Source organism: Pleurodeles waltl, chromosome 4_2, assembly GCF_031143425.1.
Source record: "Pleurodeles waltl isolate 20211129_DDA chromosome 4_2, aPleWal1.hap1.20221129, whole genome shotgun sequence".
NCBI lineage: Eukaryota > Metazoa > Chordata > Amphibia > Caudata > Salamandridae > Pleurodeles > Pleurodeles waltl.
Genome location: NC_090443.1, coordinates 832,570,227 through 832,585,316, shown reverse-complemented (window position 1 = coordinate 832,585,316; position 15,090 = coordinate 832,570,227). Strand labels below are relative to the sequence as shown.

Genomic DNA, 15,090 nt, shown 5'->3' with positions numbered 1-15,090 from the left:
ACCATCTTATTACATGAAGGAGCTTTTATAAGATTTACAATCAGCCATACTGTAGGTGGCATATTGACCTTGCTCAGAATAAGGAGCCCTTTAAAAGTGAAATCTTAGTCATCAAAAGGTGGCACATAGCCCATTATTACATCTGCCTGCAGTTACAGATACTGCATGCATCTGTTAAGCCAGGGAAGAAGAAACTACACCTGATTCCTGGATAATGGCCAATAACGTGTTGGTATTATGTATTCTACCATTTACTAACTTACTCAATTTCATATGAACTAAATGAGTTTTAGTCAGCATCCTCGGTGTCCTTTTCCTTGATTCTATTAGTTTAATATTATTACTGTAACTAATTTCAACTGATCAATCTAGCAATTTGTTGCATTGTAACCCTCTATGCCAGTGTTTTTCAAACTTGTTAATGCTGCACCCACCCAGTGGGAAAAATTAAAGCATCGCCCTTCCCCTCAGAATTTTTCTATTCTATTAAGTTGGCAATGTTTAAATAAGTCTATACCTAATTAAACATTGCAGTTAAGTTATGCTACCTTTTTACAAATGCAATAAACATTTTTCTGCTTAAAACAAAGTAATATTATCTGCATAATCCTTCTTTTGGCCAGAGACTGGTGCCCCCCCTCCCCTGGATCACTTGAGGGTCCCCTAGGGGGGCCCGTCCTCCAGTTTGAAGACCCCTGGTCTATGCTTATCTGTAGAACACCCTTAATGTTTTTAAGATGCAGCAGTGTTGTACAATAGCAAAATTAACTAAAGAAATTAATAAGTTAAACTTGTTGATATTCGCTTTGGTGCTTGTGAGTGTGTGTCTTCCCCTTATGCTGGTATTGTTATCTGTTGTCTCCTTTGCTCATGTAGCCATTGAGGGCTAGGTGGTATGTCTGTTAACTTTGCTTTTCCATAGTTTCTTGCATGATTTTTACCTTTTCGCACTGGAGTACATGAATGATTGTGTTTTTAGGGAGTGCATATTTGTATTTTGCACTGGTGCTGTGGCATGGTCGAGAAGGTATTAGTGCATATGCATAGCTCAATGCTCCTGTTTGTCTGACATTGGGTTCACCAGATATTACTTCTTTATAGTAGCCTGTTTTGTGACAGATGTCATTTGTGTGCACTAAGGCCCATACTACATATTACTGAAGATATAGGGACATGCCTTCACCAATTACTTTTCATGGACTCACTTCCATTAGCATGCTTGATTCAATTATAACATGTCTGAACCTGATAACATCAATGGCTCCTAAATTATACAACAACTTTTAATATTCCTCCACACACAAGACAGACTCTAGAAGTATGATGCACAAGGCTCTTTCGTGTTATGCCATTTGAGGTCTGTGCTTCTGGGCCCATTGATATTTGCTTTTAATAACCACTTTATAAAAAGCAATAAAATGCATGTTGTTCTTGTCTGCCTTCCCTCCAAACTGCATGGATTTAGACCTCATGCTTTTCTCCAAGATGTTTATGCAATTTTCCATTGATCCAAGGCCAAGTCAAACAAAACCTTGTCCTCAAACGTCCACTTTCCTGCAAAATGAAAGTACTATTTAGATTGACATCTCACAAAATGTTTTATGAATTCTGTTACTGGCAGAACTGTTAGCTGTGATATTTTTCACCTTTTCAAGGGCAATCACTAAAACCCAGGAGGGAAATGCTCGCCAATTACTGACAGCAATTTACTACATGAAATAATTCGGATGTGAAAGCTACACATTCTTGACAAAGTAAAAGCAGAACCATGAACAAAATATGAAAGGAATTTGAAATGTGATCTTTACAAAAAAACATTTGTCGAGGTGTTCGGTAGAAAATTCAGGATTGAAGGTCTGACTGTGACATCCTTAATCCGTTGTAAGCTGGATTTCACAAGAAAACCTTCACCATAGGCCAAGTTTTCTGTTTTTTGCTGGTGGATTGGTGAATGGTCACAATTGGCAAGCGTAGCATTCACAGATTTAAAGTCAGCTTTTGATCTAGTCCAACGAGCTGACTTGTGGAAGGTTCTTTCCGAAATGGCTATGCCCTCCCACATTCTCTCACTACCTGTACAATTACATGAGGGCAATTATGCGCGTGTTAGGTGGGGTCACCAAGGCCAGTTGACAGGTAAGATACTAGTCTCTAGGGGAGTGCGCCAAGGTTGCATGCTGGCACCCATATTATTTTAAATATGTATTAACTGTATCGTCCCTTTTCTGGCCCAGGAAGAGACAGATGCTCCATTACTGAGGCGAACTAAAGTTCTGTTACTTTTATTTGATAATGATACTTTGCGATCTCCAAGACCCCAAGTGGGTTGCAGAAACTTTTAACTCATGTTGACGAGTTCTCTCAAACTTGTGGGCTGGAGATCAACACATTCAAAACTAAACTAATGACATTTAACCTGCATAAGTCATTGAAAGGGAATATTGCCCTGGGAAGTACCTCACTTGAGAAGGTGGATCATAAAAGTGGCCATTAAATTAAAGCAGATCATGAGTGCCCTATTTAAAGAACATTTGTGCTTTATACACAAAACCAATTTGTCCAGCCTCCCAGATTCATGAGGCCACAGCCTTGGGCTCCACCCTATATGGCGCAGAACTGTGGGATTTCTCTATTATCCAGGAACTATCCAAAATAGAAAACTATTTTGTGAGGAGCTTAGTTTCTCTTCCCAGAGCACCCTGTTGATCCCTCTTTTTATGTACTTGGGTATTAGAGGACGGGCACATAAAGCAGGATTGCGTCCTCTTCTGTATTGGAGGCATTGTTTGTATACTCCTGAGCTAGCTCATTATTTGGGAGCTCTTAAGGCTGCGTTAAAAGCTGATTTCTTTACCAGAGTACCATGGTTCAAGAGCATTGAAAACTTGTTGTACTCATTAGGGTTGCTCGAGTTGTGGGACTGTCCAGAGACTATTTTATTTCCATCCAAGACTGACCTGTAAAAGCTCTACTGGGCCATTGTAGCTGCTAATGAAGTGCGAATGGCTGCTGATTTCAAGCTGTCTTGTGATTTTATTGAATTTAAATGTGAAAGCAGATGTGAGACATTTTGGGACCAGGTTTTGTTACCCAGCAACAGGAAACTTTATTTCCACTTTCAAAACGATGCCTTGCCGTTAAGATCATTCACTTGTAAATGGTCGCGTGGGGGAGCTACTGTCTGTCCAGTCTGCAATATCTATGAGGATCTACCTCATGTCTTGTTTGCCTGTCCAGCCTCTGCATTGCCTCATAGGAAGTGGTTAGCCCCAGCATGCAGACTTATAGGTGTCTGTAACTGTCTAGTTGTTTTACGCATTCTTAGACAGAAACCTGATTAGCCTTGGTCATTTCCATTGCCAAGTTTCTTGGTGCTATGTGGCTTCTTAGAATGAAAATGCTACGGTCTCCGGAGAAGCCTGAAGATATTGGGTAACTCAATTGCTGTTTTCATTGTCTTCAGTTTTGACTGTAGGAAGTGCAATATTTATATAGATGTATTGCTCATTCATTTTTTAATGTTTATATTTTGTTGCATGAAATTGGTTTATATGTCAATATTTATTTCCTTTTGTGGTGTTGTACTTTATGGCCGTCGTGGCCGAAATAAAGTTTTAATAAGATAAGATCTTGCCACGGAATACACAATATCAACAGTGTAAAAGTGAATTATTAATGATATTCATAAAACATTTCAGGTCTGTCCTACAGCATGTGAAACATTTGTTGCATAACATCTCAACCATAAATAAATATCTCACTACAAAAAATTCCTGATGTACCCAAATAGGCTAAGACTGTAGTTGGAATAGTAAATTAGATCAGCAGGGAGTGTGATTGGCTGGATTTATGTATCAATTACAAACTTAATTTTTATTGGGGAGTTGTTTAAGTAGGATTGAAATGCCATTCTATATTTTCGAATCAATTTTGCAAACTCTGCTTTGCTTTTTATGCTTTCATGTGGGACATAGAAATATGTCAAGTAGAGCAGATTAGTGGTTGACAAACGTCCTACTCTGTAAGGGTCTATTTGACTGTATTACTACAGACATGCTATCAGAAAAAGTATTGTGTTCTGTATATCGTTTATAAAATGCTGTCTCATTAAGTGTGAATTTTCCTTTATTAACTCCAAAGGGGCAATATTTTTGCGAATCATATTCAGGACGCAATATTTATGTTAGATGGTATTCTGACTGATATTTTCGTGACACATCCTCCCATTTAAGAAGTCCAGGTAAAAAAAAAATTAGCTAGAAATAAACGAGCATAGTGTTATTCCTGTATTTACTGTACATTTTTGTCTGTGTTACATTAAAAAAATAATCCTAAGGTTAGTCCTGAAAATCAGCAACATTCATAGACTTACACAAGTACTTGCATTTACAGCACATCATTTCTAACGTGAACAACTTTGGAAGGGTAATTGATGTAGAAATTTGTAATAGCATGATAAACATTTTCGTTTTCTCTACATTGAAAATATTTTCATTTAAAAAAGCCTTTCCCCATAACAGTATGAGGTTTGGAGTACTTCCCTCCCCCATACCACTCACGAAAGGCAATTACTTCTGCCGAGTAAATCTGATTACATTTCCAGGGCCGGTGCTACCTGCAAATTGTTTGTGAGTACACAAACACTCATAGGGTCCAAAAAGAGAGGATGTGATTGGGAAAATGTTAAAGTCGCTGTCTTCTGACTTAATGACTGTCTTGCTTCTTGGGCCTGAAACTTTCTGGCCCATGCTACACCCCAGTCCTGAATTTAGTTATCAGTAAATAACTTTGTATAGTACTGAACAAGCTTTTCAATCTTGTCATCACCAAAATATAAGAGACAGAGCAGGTCCACCTGATTAGAAAGATATAGAAACCCAGTTGACATAAAAAAATTACAGTTAGGGATGTCTACATGATTTGACCTCTCTCACCATCACCACCTGAATTACTAATGGGTGGCCCCAGTACCTCCTTCATCATACCAATCCCATCTGTCGGTTGGGGTTCATTTAGCTTGCCTGGATGGCAGGTTGTTGTCTCCACTGCTGAAGGTTTTCTCATCCTCCAGCTGCTCCAGGGATGCAGGTAAAGAAGGATGAGCAACACAAGAAAGAGGCAACTGACCACAGATGGCAGGGCTGACAATGTTACGCAATGCGGTGTTTGCCATGTGGGTTGCTGGCTAAAAACAGTGACTGGGCAGGTTTCATCTGCATGAGCTTTTGGGCTCATTGTCCAATAGCATGGTTCACCAAAAACTTTCTTGTGTCTTTAATTTCCTCTCATGCACCCAATGAGCCAATAAAATATTGGTAGCGTACCTTCCAGGTACCACCCCAGCCACTATTTGTTACTTGCTTGGAACAAACACCCAAATCCCACAGAATAAGAACCATATCACCAAGAGTTTCTCACTTTGCAATGGGGCAGCTTTCTCTGTCTCACAGGTCTGGCTGCTTTTTACCCACCCTACAGGCCTGCCATGTTTCTGCCCCGTAAGAGATTCAGAATGAGAATTATTGAAGACTGAAATGATTTAATCAAATAGAAGGATGGAGCAAGAGAGAAAGATAGTCTGGAAGTAAGAGATGAAGGAAAAACAAAACAAGGCACAAAGGAAAGAGGAAAAGGGAAAACGCAAGGCAGAGACTGAGGATGACGGATGTGAAGTCAGGGCATCTGCCCAAATGCTGTTTTACTTGTTCGGCTTTGTCCAATCCTGAATAATAGTGGGGATGAAAACAGTACAGGGAAAGGCCAAGGGACATGTTGAGTCAGACCTCCAGAGCACTGATCATTGTGAGGAGAGTGGTAACTTAATAGTGACACCCTGCTCCCAACCATTACATCTCACCAACTTATAGAGTGTATAATGGAAACGAGCTGGAGTCACTGTATGAAGAGACAAAGGTGAAAGGCTAAAAATGTCCCACATCTGAATGGTGTGTGCAAAGTCCATGTGCTTTAATCCAGAAATGATTCCGCTTATTATTGGGCAACTCTGCGCTGTTTATCACATGGAAACCTTTTATGGGAAAGTATTGGGAGTTGTATGGTTCTACCCTTAGCAGTAACCCTGCACGCCTGCTAGAAGATCATCCCTACTGAATTCACTGTGCTAGGAGACACTGGAAACTCCATTTAGGTATCAGGTTTTGACAATAGTATCTGATTCACTGTAAATTCATCCTAATGAAGATTAAGAGAGCAGGAGAGGATATGCGTCCATGATTAGGCAATGTATATGCATCAAATGGGTTACCTGCTCTGACTGTGCACCCCAGACCTGCCCAGTGCCACCCACACTACTTTCCCACGTCTGCTTTGCATTTGGCACCTAGTGCCAACTGTACCGCCCTTTGCCAGTTGGCACCTATGCTTTCCTGTCTCTAAGGAATGCCTCATTCGCTCCTTCCCATACACCCATATCTCGACCAACAGTATTGCCCATGATTCTGTGCTATTTTTTGTAACTATTAAGTTAGTCCTACCGATGTTTGCCTGGATGGCCGATTTTGGCCATTTCAATCTGCTGCTGGTATGTTTTTTTATGAATGGTGGAGCCAGTTTCACATGCATTTTTTGCTCAAATAAACTACATATGCAGCACTGTACTGGTATGGTTCACTCTTCCTAGGCACTTCTTATGTCTGTTCCCCTTACTTTCATCTACCTGGCCTACAGGTCATGCATCCTTTCAGCAAGTAGTGTTTGTCACCCATGAGCGGGCACTATTTCTCTAATACAATATTTTTGAGTTGTAATCATTTTACCTATTTAGATCTCGTATATATATAACCCAATGATATGTGTATTTGTGCTGGTACTTTATTTTCAAACCCAGGCACAATGTCAATTGGCATTAGAGGGCATCTGCATTAGAGTGTGCTGAAAAACACGACAGGAATTTAGCTTTTAGTTGCTATAGTGATGTTCATTTTCGGAGTGTTTCAGTTTTACAAGGGTAGGGAACTTGAGTATATAGATCTTGACCCTAAAACAAGCAAAGGTGTGAACCAACTTATGAGCTTTAGTGGAAGGAACGGACAAGTTATGACTCGCACATGTCCCTCAAACTACCTGGTGACTGATAATACATTTTGGAAATGTACCAGTTTGTCAGAGGCTCTCAGGCAGTTTGATTGTTGTGATGTTTTTTATGCTTGTTATGGCATACTACCTCAACAAAGATGTCTATGAGGATGATGATTGTTGTGAGCTCTGGCAGCCTTTCACAATAAGTGCGTACACACAACACATCCACACTCTTATTTTTAAAGGCTTTATTTGATGCCAGTTTTAGCACGGAATAAATAAAAGAGAATTATTGCAGAAATCACTAAAACTATCCCAAATGCAAAAGTGCATAGTATAAATATTACGAAAGAAGACTATATATTGCACAGGGCATCTTTTAGGGTCCCTACATGCCTGATCAATAGCTTGAAAGCTTTGTCGAAATCTGGTCTTGTGTATTTAATTGTCAACACACCTGCGTAGCTGAGCTTCATCCAGGTTTCCAGTTCTATCTGTATCTCTAAGGTGATGATGTATTCTTTCTCTGCAGAAGAAGTCTAATGATATGATGACCATAGTGTGCTGCGCTTAAAGCAGCGCTGTACTCTTGCTTTGTGTAATGGAATCGAAGCCCATCTTCCTCACTGAAAGGGCTTTGAACAGTTCATTGATGGCATCCAGATTGTTTGTGTTGAAAAAAGTAAACCTCATGAATAGGTATGAGGTGGAAGAAATAGTGTGAGCGTTAACTTGCACAATCATTTTAAAGTTTAAGGCTGCAATGCTTTTTCCTAAGCACCAGCTATTTAAATGAATGCATGACCATATGAATTAGAAAATTGCTGTTGAATATATGATAACTACAATACACATAGTTGCATGCACAATAATGAAAATAAACGCATCAGCTATTGCAATGAACAACGACTTATATTGCCCGAGGACTCAACGAGCAACTATGCAAAAGCACAATATGGGGAGCTCCTAGGAGATCTATAGATCAACATATATATCTCTGGAATTAGGAATAATTGTTGTAAGTGAGTGAAACTGTAACTAAGACGTGTCTGTTTCAGAAAGAATTCTGCATTATTTATTTATTTTCAGCATATATTAGTAATTATGTGTCTTTCTTGGAATTTATAATAGCTTTCTTTGATCCCTCTTCCCGTTGTGCTACTGATTATGTTAATTAGCATATACCTGCTTAGCGGGCTGCTCAAGGATTCTTAGTTCACCGCTAGGTCACTTTTCTAAGCAAGCAAGTGCACCATTGTCCGCCAGCATGTCACAGGGAGAGGTCTTCTGTATAAATACAAGAAAGCATAAAAAAAATAATTCAATGTGGCCTCCTTCTAATGATACAGCAACTAAAGATTGTACATTCTATCATGTCTACACATTTGCTGTCCTAGTCTTAATGTACAGACCGCGCATCACCTCATACTTTACTAATGGCTTATTGTATTATTGTCCTCCATCATGTCCAAAGATCAAGGGCCTCTGTAAATATAAATTAGAAAACAACTCTAGCCCCTCTGATTCTAAAGGTTTTGTGATCTTGAGTTCCTCATTGCAGTCTCATTTGCACACATGCCGCAATTCGTATTGAACTATTACATCTGCCTCTCTAAAATGAGTTAACTGGCATATTGTTAACACATTTCCCTTAAAGTTTCAATATGGACCATAGGTAAATTAAAAAATTCTGTCTACCATACTATATGAAGCCCATCCTCCCAAGTACTTTAGTATTGTTTCACATCAGATGAACTAAAGTTGAAATGCTGATGCGCATTCAATGCCTAGCCCATACCTCTAGTTGATTTGTGGCCACAACTACCAATATCATTAGGGTGACCACCTCCCTCCAGGACATTATAGACACTGTTTCCAAATCTGGACATGTATGTGGTGGCCTAGTGTATTCTGGGTGCTGTATTCTTGTTTTCTTCCACTGAACTAATTAGACTAACATACCTGAAATCACTGACTTGTAGATGAAAAGTTCACGACTGGAGACAGTGTAATGATCTGAAGTGTGCTGGTCATCTTAACTGTTATCAATTTCCGTTTGGCTGAATGCAGCATCTCACCCAGGTCAAGTGCTGTTTCACAAAGCATTTTATTCAGAAAATTGGCAATGTTTACAATGTGTGACTTTAAGTCTTGCTGAACAAAGCTTTAGTTCCATGATGCATGGACCTAAAGTTGATCATACCATTTCCAGTACATTGGGACTCATAACATGTTCATTGCATTCTATCTCCATTTTACGTCCCATGCCTAAACATCTCTGCTGGAAAAGAGTCCATTTTCAGTGCTCTTGCTATGCAAGCAAGAATAGTAAATAAGAGAGTGAAGGCAGCATTTGCACAGACAATACCAACAAGAAGGACAATTTAAGCCTATTGTACTATTCTGATCAAATAGCTTGAAGCTTATTATGCGCATGTTGCCGAGCTTCACAGGTCACTTGTCAACAGTATGAATATACACCTGATTATCATACAAAGGGGAGAGGCGCATAAGCAAAATAATCAATAATAACTAATTGCTTTCAGAGTCCAATAATTCAATGACACTTCAGATGCTTACGTCCTTGTAGAACAATAATTTATTTCATTTTAATCCTTGACCATTACATAAGATGACAGCCAACATGTAGTCTAATAGATCAGAAACACACACAAAACACAACCAATCGGATAGCTGATGGTCAATCACAAGCAACTGTTTGCCTTCAACATATCCTGAACTAGATGCATTTGGCTACTTTTATATGTGTCAGAGATTGACATTGTGCTTGTGTGACCTGTAGAACCTGCCTGGACCTGTCACTGTCGGTTGTACCATTCAAAAGAATGCCTTACTGTATCTGATCCCTGGGATAATTTTTCTATTGCTTCTCATGTAATCTAACCCTGATCCTTGCTGTAGCGATTTCCATTTAAGATTACTGCAAATAGAAGTAGCATGGTCTTCATTCCAAGACACTTATAAAGCTAAAGAGTACCTGGCTATACAACCCACCCTGTTCCTGGCTTGAAATGCTCTGAAACCTATTACCCTAACTTTGATAGTTCCACAATGAGGTTCTTTGAAGCAATGCATCAACTTTAAGGCTCTGTAATGCAATTAAGTGTTTTCTTAAGTCCTGTGCTAACCCTTTATACAACACCACTACCACCAATGGCCAGCCAGGTATCTCATTCATCATACCAAAACACACTTTCAATGCAATCCAGAAAGAAGCAATGGTTTGGTGGATTATAATTTACACTCATATCTGTAACTTTCTCCATCCAAACCTGCACCTTCGAATTCTTTTTGATCCATCAGGAGTCTTCAATACCCTCAGTCACACAGTGTTATTTGGAAAACTGGCCCTTTTGGTTGGGTGGCACTTTCTTTTGAGTTATTTGGGTGATCTTTGTCACCTTGAACAGTAGTGCATTTATTTGGTCTGAAGTTAGCTGTGGCGCCCCCCAGGGTTATTGCCTCTTTCCGACTATGTTTAATGCCTGCGTGTTTCCTCTAAATTAACTGTTGCTACTTCAAGTGCGCAAACAGATGTGCACTCCCATGACAGCAAGATGATCCTGAATGTAGTAGGTCATATGACAGCAAGCAGTTATCCCCAGGCCAGGGTCTATATAATTTTACTTGAATTTATTGAAACATTCAGAGTTGGATGTGCTCTTATGCCTTCTTCTTTAAATACACAAAGAGATTTTCTTTTCTGTTCCGCTTTTAAAAATCTGTCTGGTGTTCAGGAACCCTCTGCTATCTTTACAGTGAATTAAACAGCGAAAGTCAGCTCAGTAAGTGCATAACTGCTAGGAATGTGCATTGACCTCAGCCTAACCATGAGTGCTCAAGCAAGCATTGTTGTTAGCACACCATTTTCCTGTTTGGAACCGAGTTAGTACAGTTGGCCTCTATGGTTTGATCCAACATGATATCAATATGGGATTACTGTATACACTGTACAACAGCCTATTGATAAGGCTGCCACTTCAACTACAATTTATTACTAATTAGATTGGAAGATGATTGGGAATGTCACTTTGTAGAATGCATGAAACCTGTTCTACTGCCGCTTCAATAGTGCTTCTTACTTCAGATGTTCCCTATCAGTGCTCCTATATACATCAAAAAAAGATTTGTAGCCTTCAGACAAGCTCTTGTTAGTGGTTTCAAAGGTGAAGAATAGCAGGAGGAGAAGGAGTTCCATCTATTAGGCAGAATTACTTTGGAAATAAAGCACAGAGACATTGGGCAACTGGAAGGCAATTCTGCTTTTAGGAAGAGTGTGAAAACCTGGTTGTTGCAATTTTTTCTTTTGTCTGTAATTGCGCAGATGCCTCTCAGTCATGTATTACGCTAAACAAACTCCATAGATTGAACAGAATTAACTGAAGGAAAAAAACAACATCAGAAGATAGTCTTGCAAAGTCCATGAAAGCAGTAAATATCTAGGCATTCACTATTCTCAGTATAAGGGAATTGAAAGTCCTCTCTCTGCTATGTGAACAAACCCATGCATTCTTTGTTTGTCAGCTTTTGGCCTGTCTGAGCTCTGTGCACACAGACACTATTAACAGATTCAGCATTAACCCACCCACCCTCAAGGTCTGGTGAACCCACATCAGACAAACATAGACATATCACAAAAAATTCCATCTCATGTCAGATCTACAACTTACCATCTTGCTATCTTCACACTTACCATAATACCAATGGCATGGGGTGGGAGGTGGTTGAGGTCGGTTCTCGCATATGTCCCGTGTGTGACTGAGGAGGTGTTGAGGTTGCTGTGGTTTGGAAAGTCCCGGTTTGCCTTCCTCTCCTCTTGATTTTTACTTATATGAGATGTGGCATCAATATGCCACTCTCAACAGAATTTTAACGTTATGCTCAACCTTTCATGAGCTTGTTAGTACCCACACAATCCCCACCCTTTTTCCAAACTCACTTCCATGCACAGAACCGCTACAAAAGCGATTTATACAATAGGAAGGCAACCTCCCTGACAATTCACTTCTGCTTACTGAAAGTATCATGCTAGGCACCTTCAGAGACATTAACAGAGCCACAACATCTCCTTATAACTAGTTGTCAAGCATCCCACTGCCCTGCTACAAGACACAATCAAGTGACCTAGATGTCTGTGGTAAGATACATGATGTCCATACGATGGTAGGTCCAAATAGAGCACAATGTACCTCATTTTATTCTGCAAACATTACACCACCCATAGGAAACGTTTTTTATTCCAATACTTCGTAGATCTAATATTAGATCCGATAAAATAGCCTTTATCGTGTTACAGCAGTTAGGGACCCCTGAGGTGTGTTATGCTGTGATTAATTTATTAAATGCTCTCTGCTTACAAGGAAGAGATATTCATATGGACCAATTAATTACTGACGGATGTTATACTAAATTACTTTAATTATCATGAAGTACTTGCCGTTCTTGTGTATGACATTTTAACCTTTTTTCTGCTTTATTGATTGTTTTTGTATACCAATGTATAGTCATTGATATGCACTTTTATGGCTGTTATTGCAGCTGAATAAAGTTTTGTTTAATTTGATACATACTAGACAACCAGAGCAAGTGTGCCTATGCACTACCATGCAGCCCACAACCACCAAGACCACACCAGTGGTAGTTGTGTACTATAAGAATACAAGAAATAGAACATTATGTAACATGTCTCCTACTTGATGACCTCTGCCCTGAAGAGGTGGATGCTTCATCAGATGAAAATAAAACATTCGTTTGAAATTCTGAGTGTTATATATATCACACATAGCAAAGGGCTTAAGCAAGCAATTGCTTCGATGGTGTTGTAATTGTAGCCTGTTTGGTGTTAGCATCAGGTACTGCAGGGTACTCTTTGGTGATCTCACAGCTGTAGCTGGTTATCACATCAAGCAGCCTCAAGTGTGCACAGTGTGACTGTTTAACGCAGTACACATACTCTGTCACCTCACACAGAATATTCACAGGAGCCCAGAAAAAATGCTGCAGGCCCCAGGATAGTTCCTGTGATTCTGAAGTGTGACTCACAAAAAACAGTTTCCCTATGACGTGAGAACAATGAAAAAGTGTGACTTACTCACGTGTAGCTCCTTAAATAGGTGCAAAAGGTGACTTCATTGTCTAGAGGGAATATTATGTTGATAACAGAGACAGATTTTGTGATCTTCATTGCACAATTCATGCTCGAGTGGTGTAGGCTTCTCAAGATGTTTTTTTTTTTTAATCCAGGGAGATATAGAGTTTATACATTTAATTTAAATCTAAAATTACACATAACTACTTACAATACAATAAGGCAGTTAATTAATGTACAGAATTTATGCGTTTAAAACACCTAACACATTTCATCGCATTAGAGTGTATTGTAACCTGATATAATGGCTTTAAACAAAATATTCCCTAGGTTTACGACATGTTGGCGTTGACATAAGAAAGTTTTGTTTGGTCTGGGAGCGGCCTTGCTTTCACCGCAAAACCTCTGCCGACCGTATGGTTCCTGAACAGGCCCAAAATGGCGCAGTTTGTTTCAAATTTAATCTAGGAGCTGGGTACTTCGTGGTCAAAATCAAATTTAAAGCAGCTTTGACAACAATCACGTACGTGTGTTTCATCCTGTGGCCTTGCCTTAGCTCACTTGCTTCCAAAAGTATTTTCAGGTAATACTGCCGAAGTGCCCTCACCGGTCTCCAAAGGGGCGCCGTCCCACTTTTTTTTAAGTAAACTACAGATGCATGTGCGGATGGGACTAACTAGAATAGGAAATATGAGCAAAGTGGTTGCATCCTTTTGCAATCAACTATTGTGAAATCTGGCTCCATCTCTTCACCAAGTGACTTCTTCCAGGTTCCAGCAAGCCCAGTTTCACTTTACCTAATTGTAACCATCTCTGCATGCCAATTAAAATAGAATGTTACCTTTGGGATGGGATCAATTATAGGTTTGAAAATTAAATTTAGGCCCATGATTGGCCTGTTTTACATTTCTTTACTTTCGTAAAAATATACAATCGCATGATTCGGATATTTTTATACTGACTGGACGTGTGTGCTTTTATAAAAGGAAACAGATACTGGAGACCTGTTGGAAGGAGTAACAGAAACCCAAGTGGAACCGAAGAAAGACTTTTCTTATTTGATTAAAGTAGATTTTCAGTTTGCAGTCAGGGAGCATGCTTGCAGCTAATGTAATCTGGTGCTGGATTTCATCAAAATTGAAATCATTACTTTTTGGCTTTGCTTCTTTTTCCAAGTTACCGACCACACAAACGTGGACAAGGCAGACTGGAGCAAAGCTGCTGTCCCTACAAGTAGCACAATACGCTGCAGCTTCCGTCATGTTTTCAGGGGGGTTTGCGGGGGGTGGGTCCTCGGTGTCCCAGACTGTTTTTGGCAGGGGCCCCAGCCATACTAGTGCAGGCAGCGGCCGTAGTGTTACGCTGCACTGAGAACCTGCACACCAGGCTGTACCTAACTCCAGGAGGGCAAGAGTCCCTCCTTGCCCCTCCCTCCGGACGCCCATGGCTTCTGTGAAAGGACATAGTTGTTCCTAGGGGACTCTGGGGGAAGCTTTTTGCGGATTCAATGTTTGTATATCATGAGAGCGTGTGCTGCGTTCTGGGTCTTTGACTAAGCTGGTTTTAGGCCAGAAAGCATGAAAGACAATGAACCGAGGAGTCAGCATTTTTTTTTTTATCAGAATGGGACTGTTCAGTAAGATGTTAAAGCAGCAGATAAAAAGAAGTCTATTGCTCAGATTTTTGGTTGAGGGCCTCGGAGACTAGAGGTTTAACCCAGCGTTACCCACTTAAAAATAATGTGTGATCTTAGGCAATGCAAAGAATGAACATGACGAGCTTGCACGTGCACAGCAAATGCAAAGTGAGTGGGAGTTGAATCTACTAACCCTGGGTGAAGCCTGGCTTACTTTGGGACACAGGGTCGAACTGGGACAGAAAATAGGCTCAGGAACCAAAATAAAGTGACCCCCATTAGTGAATTACACAGCTAAAAAAAAGTG

The 15,090-nt window shown here is 39.9% G+C and overlaps 1 protein-coding gene and 1 long non-coding RNA gene across 5 annotated transcripts in view; one reads left to right on the top strand and one right to left on the bottom strand.

Annotated features, from left to right (window-relative positions):
- Positions 1 to 15,090, top strand: part of NFIA (nuclear factor I A) — an 807,499-nt gene that overhangs the window by 90,029 nt on the left and 702,380 nt on the right. The gene's annotated exons all lie outside the window — the stretch shown is intronic.
- Positions 1,271 to 15,090, bottom strand: part of LOC138293365 (uncharacterized) — a 74,451-nt gene continuing 60,631 nt past the window's right edge. The window contains exons 4-5 of the long non-coding RNA XR_011202980.1: positions 8,224 to 8,325; positions 1,271 to 1,554 (exon numbers count right to left, since the gene is read on the bottom strand). This is a non-coding gene — a long non-coding RNA (uncharacterized lncRNA). The remainder of the gene's footprint in view (positions 1,555 to 8,223; positions 8,326 to 15,090) is intronic.